Below are 12,055 nucleotides of genomic sequence, written 5' to 3'. Positions count from 1 at the left end.
ACTAGTTCTAAGTTCTAGGGGACTAATGACCTCAGCAGTTGAGTCCCATAGTGCTCAGAGCCATTTGCAGTGTTCGGCGCAAAACTTGCAGCTGACCATTGCATAACTAAATATACTGTGTAAATAGACCGAAAGGTACAATATCGCTTGTCAGCGCGATCGGCCACTAGTCATTGTAAAGAGTTATAGCTGCCAAGACCTCATAGAATGATTTACAGTTGTTGGCATTTGACAGCCAGCGGGCGGTGCACTTCCCGCGAACAGTATACTACTGGGGGCTGTATTACCACCGTCGGCTCTTTCTGTGATGCCACCCCTACTGCACAGCGGAATGTGCCAGCCAGTGAAGGTGACTTCATCACCAAACGGTATCAATCGGATCACCTGTAAATTAGTAAACAACATATTTACAATCATTCTACAACCATCTCCTTCCCTAAGGTGTTGAATCCGCTGTTAATGATAGAGATACAGGCTGTGCATACATGTTAGCTTCCAAAATTCTGTATGTGGAACACCGATATGTGTAGAAATTCTGAGTACGTTGTTGAAAGGCTACGTTCTACCCACCGAATAACGACTTCAACTCCATCCACACTCCGTTCGTTTGCATTTTCGTATGAAACAAGTAAACCCACGATTCCTTAAAGAAACCAACTCCCCTGTATAAAACAGCTTCAAAATGGGGTGATGAGCTGAAGTGTTATGTATTTGACATTAAACGTGTACGCGAGGAAATGTGTCTAAATAAGTTTGAAATTATTGGTAAAAGTAGTTGGAATTCACTAAGTGTTCTCATTACCGAAACACTGCATGAATATAGTCGTGATAATCTGCGCTCCATTTTTAGCAGAAGTTAGTTTTTTAAGCATCTAAATGTCTATGACGCTATATCTCCTGAGTCGTATGACGTACATGAAATGATAGTATGGCCGGGAGGGCCCATTCGGGGAAATTCGGCCGCCGTTCTGCAAGTCCTTTTTAGATGACGCCACATCGGTTACTTGCGAGTCAATGATAATGAAAATGATGATGAAGGACGCACAACACCCAGTCCCCTGCCGGGAATCGAACCCGGGCCCCCTGCGTGATATGCAGTAACGCTACCACTACGCTACGGAGGCGGACGTATGTCGTACAATAGTATAGTTTTGTCGCTACACTCAGTTGTATATGTGGATGTTGTTGTTGTTGTTGTTGTGGTCTTCAGTCCTGAGACTGGTTTGATGCAGCTCTCCATGCTACCCTATCCTGTGCTAGCTTCTTCATCTCCCAGTACTTACTGCAACCTACATCCTTCTGAATCTGCTTAGTGTATTCATCTCTTGGTCTCGACTCTACGATTTTTACCCTCCACGCTGCCCTCCAATGCTAAATTTGTGATCCCTTGATGCCTCAGAACATGTCCTACTAACCGGTCCCTTCTTTTTGTCAAGTTGTGCCACAAATTCCTCTTCTCCCCAATTCTATTCAATACCTCGTCATTAGTTATGTGATCTACCCATCTAATCTTCAACATTCCTCTGTAGCACCACATTTCGAATGCTTCTATTCTCTTCTTCTCGAAACTATTTATCGTCCATGTTTCACTTCCATACATGGCTACACTCCATACAAATACTTTCAGAAACGACTTCCTGACACTTAAATCTATACTCGATGTTAACAAATTTCTCTTCTTCAGAAACGCTTTCCTTGTCATTGCCAGTCTACGTTTTATATCCTCTCTACTTCGACCATCATCAGTTATTTTGCTTCCCAAACAGCAAAACTTCTTTACTACTTTAAGTGTCTCATTACCCAATGTAATTCCCTCAGCATCACCCGACTTAATTCGACTACATTCCATTATCCTCATTTTACTTTTGTTGATGATCATCTTATATCCTCCTTTCAAGACACTGTCCATTCCGTTCAACTGCTCTTCCAAGTCCTTTGCTGTCTCTGGTTCAAATGGCTCTGAGCACTATGGGACTTAACATCGGTGGTCATCAGTCCCCTAGAACTTAGAACTACTTTAACCTAACTAACCTAAGGACAGCACACACATCCATGCCCGAGGCAGGATTCGAACCTGCCACCGTAGCAGTCGCGCGGTTCCGGACTGAGCGCCTAGAACCGCTAGACCTCCGCGGCCGGCTTTGCTGTCTCTGATCGAATTACAATGTCATCGGCGAACCTCAAAGTTTTTATTTCTTCTCCATGGATTTTAATACCTACTCCGGATGTGGATACTGCCTCCAAATTATATTACGAATAGACTCGGTAGTAAAGACATAATAAAGTAAAATATTAAGTCTGGTGCTCGAGTTTTACTGCATGAACATGGAAGACGTAAAAGGGGCGATTAAAATGTTTATTTTCGGAGGACGTACAATATAGAATCGGTATGCCAATAAGGCAAAATCGCAGTGAGAAACATTCTTCATTCTCCAATACATGTGTACCAGTGTTTGTCCTTCGGCAGACAAGAAGAGAATAAGAGCACGTTGGTCCTGTTTGGACGAATTCGGTAATAACGTCGCCATAGTTCACGATTGCACGTTTACCGCACGCCTCTCAGAACGACACGAATGCCGCAGTAATCCCTTGCCTACACGTCGGTGACAACGTTACAAGTCACGCACCTTTCGGCAACGTTACAGCTTTTACATGTGAGCGAAAATTGATTGTGGACGAGGAAATCCGACAACTAGAACCGCATTTCCAAAATAGGTATTAGAATGTTCACAAATGTTAGTCGTGTTCAGAGCAGTTTTCTGTGTAGTTGTGAGCTCACTATGTATGAGCTAAGTGAATTCGAACGTGGGAAGATTGTTAGTGCTTCTATGGTAGGTGTTTCAGTTTTGGTTTTTCAACGGTCGCAGTATCCAAGATTTTTACCGTTTACATGGAAAGCGGAGAAACATCATCCGCTAAGCCACAACGCGGACGAAATTGAGTGATCTTCACAGATGGTCATTGAAGAGGACTATGACGAAAAATACGGACTATAGCAGCAAAAGTCACTGCAGAACTGAATGTCGCACTCGTGCACCCTCTCAGAACCAAAACAACGCGAAGGAACCTCCGCAAGCAGGCAATTGCTAGGCGTGATGCATTTCCCGTAACAGCAAAACGTAGAACCGACGTAATAAAATCTGCACTATCGAGAAATGGAAGAATGCAATCTGGTCGGGGGAGTATTTTTGGCACACCGTTTCCAACTTCTGGCCGAGTTTACAACCCAAGAGTGAAACATGGAGGGGTTCCGTTGATGATATGACCAGCTGCACTATGTGATCAAAAGTATCCGCACACCTGGCTAAAAATGACTTCCAAGTTCGTGGCGCCTTTCATCGGTAATGCTGGAATTCAATACGCTGTTGGCCCACCCTTAGCCCTGATGCCAGCTTCCACTCTCTCAGCATACGTTCAATCAGGTGCTGGAAGGTCTCTTGGGAAATTTTAAACCATGTCGTTCGGTGAGGCCTGACACGAAGTCGACGTTCCAAAACATCCCAAAGGTGTGCTATTGGATACAGGTCAGGACTCGGTGCAGTGCAGTCCATTGCAGGTATGTTATTGTTGTGTAACCGCTCCGCAACAGGCCGTGCATTTTGAACAGGTGCTCGATCGTGTTGAAAGATGCAATCGCCACCCTCGAATTGCTCTTCAACAGTGGGAGGCAGGGAGGTGCTTAAAACATCAATGTAGGCCTATGCTGCGATAGTTCCACGCAAAAAAACAACGGCTGAATGCCCCCTCTGTGAAAAACACGACCATACCATAACACCACCGCCTCAGAATTTTACTGTTGGCACTACACACGCTGGCAGATGACGCTCTCCAAGCATTTGCCATACCCACACCCTGCCATCGGATCGCCACACTGTGTACCGTTATTCGTCACTCCACACAACGTTTTTCTACTGTTCAGTCGTCAATGTTTACGCTCCTTACACCAAGCGAGGCGTTGTTTGGCATTTACCTGCGTGATGTGTGGCTTATGAGCAGCCGCTCGACCATGAAATCCAAGTTTTCTCACCTCCCGCCTAACTGTCATAGTACTTGCAGTGGATCCTGATGCAGTTCGGTATTCCTGTGTGATGTTCTGGATAGATGTCTGCCTATGACATATTGCGACTCTCTTCAACTGTCGGCGGTCTCTGTCAGTCAACAGACGAGGTCGACCTACACGCTTTTGTGCTGTACGTGTCCCTTCACGTTTCCACTTCACTATCGCATCGGAAACAGTCGACCTAGGGATGCTGAGGAATGTGGAAAAAAAAATGGTTCAAATGGCTCTCAGCACTAGGGGACTTAACTTCTGAGATCATCAGTCCCCTAGAACTTAGAACTACTTAACCCTAACCTTAGGACATCACAGACATCCATGCCCGAGGCAGGATTCGAACCTGTGACCGTAGCGGTCGCGCGGTTCCAGACTGTAGCGCCTAGAACCGCTCGGCCACCCTGGCCGGCGAATGTGGAAATCTCGCGTACAGACGTATGACACACGTGACACCCAATCACCTGACCTCGTTCGATGTCCGTGAGATCCGCAGAGCGCCCCATTCTGCTCTCTCACGACGTCTAATGGCCACTGAGGTCTCTGATATGGTGTACCTGGAAGTAGCCGGCCGAAGTGGCCGTGCGGTTAAAGGCGCTGCAGTCTGGAACCGCAAGACCGCTACGGTCGCAGGTTCGAATCCTGCCTCGGGCGTGGATGTTTGTGATGTCCTTAGGTTAGTTAGGTTTAACTAGTTCTAAGTTCTAGGGGACTAATGACCTCAGCAGTTGAGTCCCATAGTGCTCAGAGCCATTTGAACCTGGAAGTAGGCCAGCAGCACAATGCACCTAATATGAAAAACGTATGTTTTTGAGGATGTCCGGATACTTTTGATGACACAGTGTATGTGTGGTATTCCACGAGCACCTTGGTTACTGTGTAAGCCCGAATTACTAGCAAGGATTATTGGACCGTTTCAGGTGATCAAGTGCTATTCCGTAACACAATACTTGTTCACCAGCGGTGATGTTATGTGCCAAGGCGACACGACACCTTTCACACAGATCGCTTCATTCAGTACCGCTTTTGTGAATACGGGGATGAAGTATGAAGTGTTTAATCTTCACTGGCCATCGCAGACACGATATCTCAGTTTTACAGTCGTCTGCTTTGGAGAGAAGGCCACCTCCTTCATCGTTACCTGAACTTGCCGCTACTTTGCAGGAAGAATGATATAAGTTACCCTTGAAAGCCGCACAGAGCCTGTAGTTATCCACTCTGTGACGAGTGTCAGTTGCTCATAATGTCAACGAGTTTCCCACACCGTATTTAACACAGTAATGTGCTATGTTTTTGATGTTTTTACGTTTTTGTCCACCCCTGTATCCGTAACCGATACAGTAGAATTTCCCACCAAATCACACTCACAGTCCTAGCAGAAAAGTTCAGTTATGTCAATTCAAGCACACACCTCAACTTGAATTTCCAAACAAAAATGGCAATAAATAAAGCCGCAGGTCGCGGAGTACCAATACACGGAATAAAACTTATATGTGCAACCAGCTGTATCTCTGTAATCAACACCAAATGTAGAACTATGAAACCGGAATTTGGTTGTTGTTAGAAACTGACAAACAACATTTTATTCTAAATAATCTCCATTGATGTTTATACATTTCTCACACCTCTCCGGCAGGCTGTGATTGCAACATATATATACTAAGATGGTATCTGTTGTTTCGGACATGTCCGAAAGAACAGATACCATCGGTGACCATGCAGCTCGTTAGAATGAAATTACAATGAAATGAACACCCTTAGCTGCTTACAGGCGTTTACATACGTCAACGGGGACAGACGAAAATGTGTGCCCCGACCGGGACTCGAACCCGGGGTCTCCTGCTTGCATGGCAGACGCTCTATCCATCTGAAAGAACAGATACCATCTTAGTATACATATATATAAATAGTTAAGGCTCACCAGCCACTTGACCATCTTCTTCTTCGGTGCGAATGCACAAACAATGCCCGCACTCTTACGGGAATCGGCAACGCACCGCGAGTAATGAGTATAATGGGCGGAGGCACTACGAATGTAGTACGGGACAATACGTTGAGAATGTGGATTTCGCGGGAGGCGTGCCAGAGATAAATCCCTGCAGTCGCGCTGTCCTCTGTGTCCTAGGTGGCTCTGATGGACTGTAACGTGCCCTCTGTAATAAAAAAAAAAAAAAAAAACTGAGTTAACAGATCAACAACGAACATAAATGGATGTCTTACGACGTCTGCTCCGAGCAGATACAACGAACTAAAGCGAACAAAATGAAAACTAAAAAAAAAAAGATGGATAGAGCGTGTGTCATGTAAGCAGGAGATCCCGGGTTCGATTCCCGGTCGGGGCACACATTTTCATCTGTCCCCGTTGACGTATGTCAACGCCTGTAAGCAGCTAAGGGTGTTCATTTCATTGTAATATGATTGCCACGACAAAAAAAGTTCTTCCTTTGAAGGGAACCAGTCAGAGAACCATTTTCGTACATTTTCATACGAACTGAAGCGTCGTTCAGCGAGAGCGTGACCCAGTGATGCAAATAGGTAACAATCGAACGGAGCCAAGTCTGGAGAATAAGCCACATGCCCTAGTATTTTCCATCTGAACGCCTAGATCGTTTTCCTGACCCGTTTTGCTGTGGGGAGGCGGGGTGGGGGGGGGGGGATGTTATCGTGGGGCAATATGAGTTTGTATTGCCTTTTTCCATATTCCAGTCGTTTTTCACGTACTGCTCGATTTAAATCGATCATTTGCTGTTGGTAGCGATCAGTGTTAAAGTTTTCACCAGGTTTAAGCAGCTCATAATAGATGCACCTTTCTGATCCCACCAGAGACAGAGCATTGCCGTCTTTCCCAAGCCATTTGGTATTGCAGTGTATGTCGATGGTTTTCCTAGATTCACCCATGATTTACGACTCTTAGGATCCATTTTTTATCACCTCTCACTATTCCATGGAGAAGTGACTTTCTTTTGTATCTGGTGAGCAGTATTTCACAAGCTGTCTTTCGATTTGCTTGCTGTCTTTCATTCAGTTCATGCGGAACCCATTTCCCCACTTTCTGCACTTTTCCCATAGTTTTCAACAGAAGAGAAACGGCTTCCTGCGTCACACGCAATTGTTCCGCGAATTCCTGTTGAGTCTGAGTATCATCATCCAATAAAGCCTGCAATTCATTGTCTTCGAACTTTTTTGATGGTTTCCCGCACTCGTCACTTCTCACGTCAAAATCACTACTTTTGAATTTTTTGAACCACTCGAAACACTGTGTTTTTCCAAGAGCATGTTCGCTGAAAGCTTAGACAAGCATTCGATGCAATTGTGCAACAGTTTTCTTCAAATGATAACAGAAAACCAACGCCGCCCGCAAATTGTAGTTCATAGGCACAAAACTCGGCCCGTTTACGGATTTGGAACAGATACCAATGAATGGAACTTGGGTTACTGTTTGTCGACATTCGTCATCAATCTTTAGGGGAACCACATGGCGCTGCAGACACGGCCTCACGAGCCCTACACTGACGACTAGCACCATCTATAGGGAAATTCCAGTTTCATACTTCCACACCTGGTAAAAACTGGACACGTTTTATATGCAATGTTTTATTCTAAATAGTCTATGTAACCTGTGGTGTCACCGCCTGACACCACACTTGCTAGGTGGTAGCTTAAATCGGCCGCGGTCCATTAGTACATGTCGGACCCGCGTGTCGCCACTGTCAGGATCGCAGACCGAGCGCCACCACAAGGCAGGTCTCGAGAGACGTACTAGCACTCGCCCCAGTTGTACGACGACGTTGCTAGCGACTACACTGACGAAGCCTTTCTCTCATTTGCCGAGAGATAGTTAGAATAGCCTTCAGCTAAGTTAATGGCTACGACCTAGCAAGGCGCCATTAGTTACTTCATGAATCTAAAGAGTCTCACTTGTATCATCAAGAATGCTGTATACCAAAGGACGATATAAAAGTTAAGTGTTCTAGTAGCTACGTTCTTTTCTTTATCACATTCATCACGTATACTGTTCCAGACTTAACGCCAGACGGCGTGAGTTGACGCGTGCCCTTTCGGCTACTTCACTGTGGACTGGCTGCCTTAACAGTCCACTACATAACCACCTCCTAAAATATATTACCAGCTCCTAAAATATTTCTCCCGAAACGGCCTGATTATCATACGTGAATTGTAGATGTTCTGCTTGATTTGTTAAGAAGATACGGACCTTGAAGCGACTTTCTGTCACCGCTTGCAGTGGAGCGCTTAGGTGGCTGTTTGCAAACAGTACTGGTTCAAATGGCTCTGAGCACTATGGGACTTAACATCTATGGTCATCAGTCCCCTAGAACTTAGAACTACTTAAACCTAACTAACCTAAGGACAGCACACAACACCCAGCCATCACGAGGCAGAGAAAATCCCTGACCCCGCCGGGAATCGAACCCGGGAACCCGGGCGTGGGAAGCGAGAACGCTACCGCACGACCACGAGATGCGGGCAACAGTACTGGTCACAACAACGACACAGCTTTGAATCTTAGCCTTGAAATGAAAATTATTTTAAATCCGACTCTAGTATTACTCTCCGGAACGATTTAAGAAGGACCGCCAACACAAATCAAAGTTGCGGTTAACTCAGGACCGGGCTCGTATTCGGGAGGTCAACGGTTCAGCGATCCAAATTTAGCTTCTTTTCCGGAAATCGCTAACGGCACACTCTGGGAAAGGATCATCTGAGAACCAATCCAATACGTGTTTCCTTCCTTCCAAGTTCCATTACCAGAATCCTGAAACGGCTGCTACAACATTACCGATAGTTACGTGTTGCAGTTGCAGTTATTTCAATTGTCGCCCAGCGAGGCGTTTTACTATAACAAACTTCCTAGTTCCACGGTTTAAGGCAACACGAAAACAAACAGTTTGAACAAGAAGAACTGTTGCAATTAGTAGTTAAACAGCTTTAACGATAAGGCTCTCAACATAATTGAAATTCCTGCTATTGCAGTGCAGATTTCAGTTGCACTGACGTCAAAGCGTAGCATATATTCAGAAAGGTTTTGCCGTTTCCCTTTTCATCTCAGCCCTCCCCCCTCCGTCCCTCTGCGTGCCTCCCCCCTCCCCCCCCCCTCTCTCTCTCTCTCTCTCTCTCTTTCTCTCTTTCTCTCTCTCCTGCACGAACCACTTTGAAAGGCTCGCGGTGAGTGACACAGATAGAGCAGCCTTACGTCATCTCTGCTTCGCTTCTCCGTTATTCCTACGCCATTCCGTTCCGGCCGCCTCCCGACTTTTGCCTCGTAAAGGCGGTCTGTTTTCGTTGCTCCTCCGGCCGCTAGCAGGTCTCTTAGCGCTGCTGTCGACAGTTTGAGAGCTGCGTCTGTCATGCCTGACGTGGAAGCCCCGGGCGCGCCCGGTTGTTTCTGGTAATCCCTTCTCCCATTAATAACCGCGGCAGACCAGAGACGGAAATAGCATCAGCTCCGAAGTAGCCTTTAAATCCGGCCCATTCCCTTTAGTTTCGAGATGGCGAGTCTGCACCTTCGAAAACAGTGACTCGAATATTTTAAAAAACTGTACCAAGACATTCTACGTATTCCAACTCGTTGATTTTATCCAGCAGAGAAATAGTTTTTGAACGAAATCGATCATGAAATAAAAATTTTGACACCGTAACTGCTGCCTAAGACTATATTACTGGTATGTATTGTTATTACTATACGCGGCTGCGTTCGCCGGCCGAAGTGGCCGTGCGGTTAAAGGCGCTGCAGTCTGGAACCGCAAGACCGCTACGGTCGCAGGTTCGAATCCTGCCTCGGGCATGGATGTTTGTGATGTCCTTAGGTTAGTTAGGTTTAACTAGTTCTAAGTTCTAGGGGACTAATGACCTCAGCAGTTGGGTCCCATAGTGCTCAGAGCCATTTTTTTGAACGCGGCTGCGTTCCCACTATCAGCTACGACGGATAATGAAGATATGTACATTGCGGGGATGAAATGGGAACTGTGTACTGGCGCAGTTTAGAATGGGGCGCAAAGTCTCGAAATCGACCATGCATTAAAATTTGTAACACCATAACCATAGTATGAGGCTATTTTATTTACTGTTTTTACTATATGCCTCTGCGTTCCCACCATCCACTACGACGGACAATGGAGATATTCATGACAACTGTTAGTGCCTGAGAAAAATTATATTACCAGTCAAAGAAATTAGCCACCTGGTTTGCAGCGATTGTCTTCATGACAACAGCTTGACAGGTTGGCTACTTTACAGGAATGAGCGCTTGAGAATGGGGCAACGACCAATAAACTAGAGTGCGTTCGAAAATGTGGATGGCCAAACGAGGATTTCAGCCTCGGCTATCTCGATCACGAGTCCAATTACTTCATCTTTGTGCCATCCTCTTCTCCGAAATGAGAAGGGCCTGCTGGAAACTAACAAAGTCAGTGGAAGATAGTGAATACATTCCTGAAGCAGAAGTGCGAAAAAGAGTTGACCTGCCACGTAGAATCTCTTAATGACGTAATTATAATATCTTAGCAGTAACAGGGTAAACAGGGGAACCAGACAAGCAACACTAGCTCTAATATTAGCTGCACAGGGAAGACTGGAAAGGAGTTTAATTACACCCGTAACTTTCTTAGAGATGGAAAAACAAAATGTTTGTGGTATCGGAAAAACAACAATAGACTGTAAAGATCAAAGAATAATTAGGAACATTTTCAAAAGTGAGACACTTCACATGGCTAACAATGGAACCTCCCCATCGCACCCCCTTCAGATTTAGTTATAAGGTGGCACAGTGGATAGGCTTTGAAAAACTGTACACAGATTAATCGAGAAAACAGGAAGAAATTGTGTGGAAGTATGAAAAAAATAAGCAAAATATACAAACTGAGTAGTCCATGTGCAAGATATGCAATATAAATGTTGATATTGGCTCAGGAACGCCGTGGTCCCGTGGTTAGCGTGAGCAGCTGCGGTACGAGAGGTCCTTGGATCAAGTCTTCCCTGCAGGGAAAATTTTAATTTTTTATTTTCAGACAATTATCAAAGTTCAGGCACTTACAGAAAATCAACTTCGCTCTCCAAAATTCCAGGACATGTTCAGATTTGCTTGGACATATGCAGGTTTGACGGTCTACACGCGGACAAAATTGAAAACGTTAAAAACATATGTTTTGACAGAGCACAAGGAAAACTGTGCGACTGTGAAACTGTTGCATTCATTTGTTGCAGTTTATGTGACAAACTCTTATGTTTTCATCACTTTTTTGGGAGTGACTATCACATCCACAAGAAAACGTAAATCGGGCAAGGTAGAAGAATCTTTTTGCCCGTTCGCCAAGTGTACAAGTTAGGTGGGTCGACAACATTTTCTTGTCATGTGACGCACATGCCGTCACCAGTGTCGTATAGAATATATCAGACGTGTTTTCCTGTGGAGGAATCGGTTGACCTATGACCTTGCGATCAAATGTTTTCGGTTCCCATTGGAGAGCCACGTTCTTTCGTCTACTCATCGCACGGTTTTGCGGTGCGGTCGCAAAACACAGACACTAAACTTATTACAGTGAACAGAGACGTCAATGAACGAACGGACAGATCATGACTTTGCGAAAATAAAAAAATTAAACTTTTCACTCGAGGGAAGACTTGAACCAAGGACCCGTCGTTCCGCAACTGCTCACGCTAACCACGGGACCACGGCGCTCCTGAGCTCACCATGTCCTTAATGTTGCTTATCTTGCACATGGACTACTCAGTTTGTATATTTTGCTTATTTTTTTCATAGTTCCACACAACTTCTTCCTGTTTTCTCGATTGATCTGCGTTCAGTTTTTCAAGGCCTATCCACTGTGCCAGCTTATAACTAAATCTGAGGGGGGTGCGATGGGTAGGTTCCCTTGTAAGTAACCACACATCTCAACCATGTGTGAAACTTGAACCCTAGAACTTAACTGACTTAACTTAAATGATGATTCTGAGTTTAAAATGCATCTGTAGCAATTATATTTGTGA

The 12,055-nt window shown here is 45.1% G+C and overlaps 1 protein-coding gene and 1 non-coding gene across 2 annotated transcripts in view; both read right to left on the bottom strand.

Moving 5' to 3' along the window:
- Positions 1-12,055, bottom strand: part of LOC126204047 (roundabout homolog 2-like) — a 318,078-nt gene that overhangs the window by 219,583 nt on the left and 86,440 nt on the right. The window lies entirely within an intron of this gene.
- On the bottom strand, positions 1,053-1,124 carry Trnad-auc (transfer RNA aspartic acid (anticodon AUC)). The gene has a single exon. It is a non-coding gene; the product is annotated as a tRNA-Asp (tRNA).

The sequence above is a fragment of the Schistocerca nitens genome, chromosome 9 (assembly GCF_023898315.1).
Source record: "Schistocerca nitens isolate TAMUIC-IGC-003100 chromosome 9, iqSchNite1.1, whole genome shotgun sequence".
Taxonomy (NCBI): domain Eukaryota; kingdom Metazoa; phylum Arthropoda; class Insecta; order Orthoptera; family Acrididae; genus Schistocerca; species Schistocerca nitens.
The sequence above is the reverse complement of the archived record's forward strand: the minus strand, read 5'-3'. Positions and strand labels throughout refer to the sequence as shown.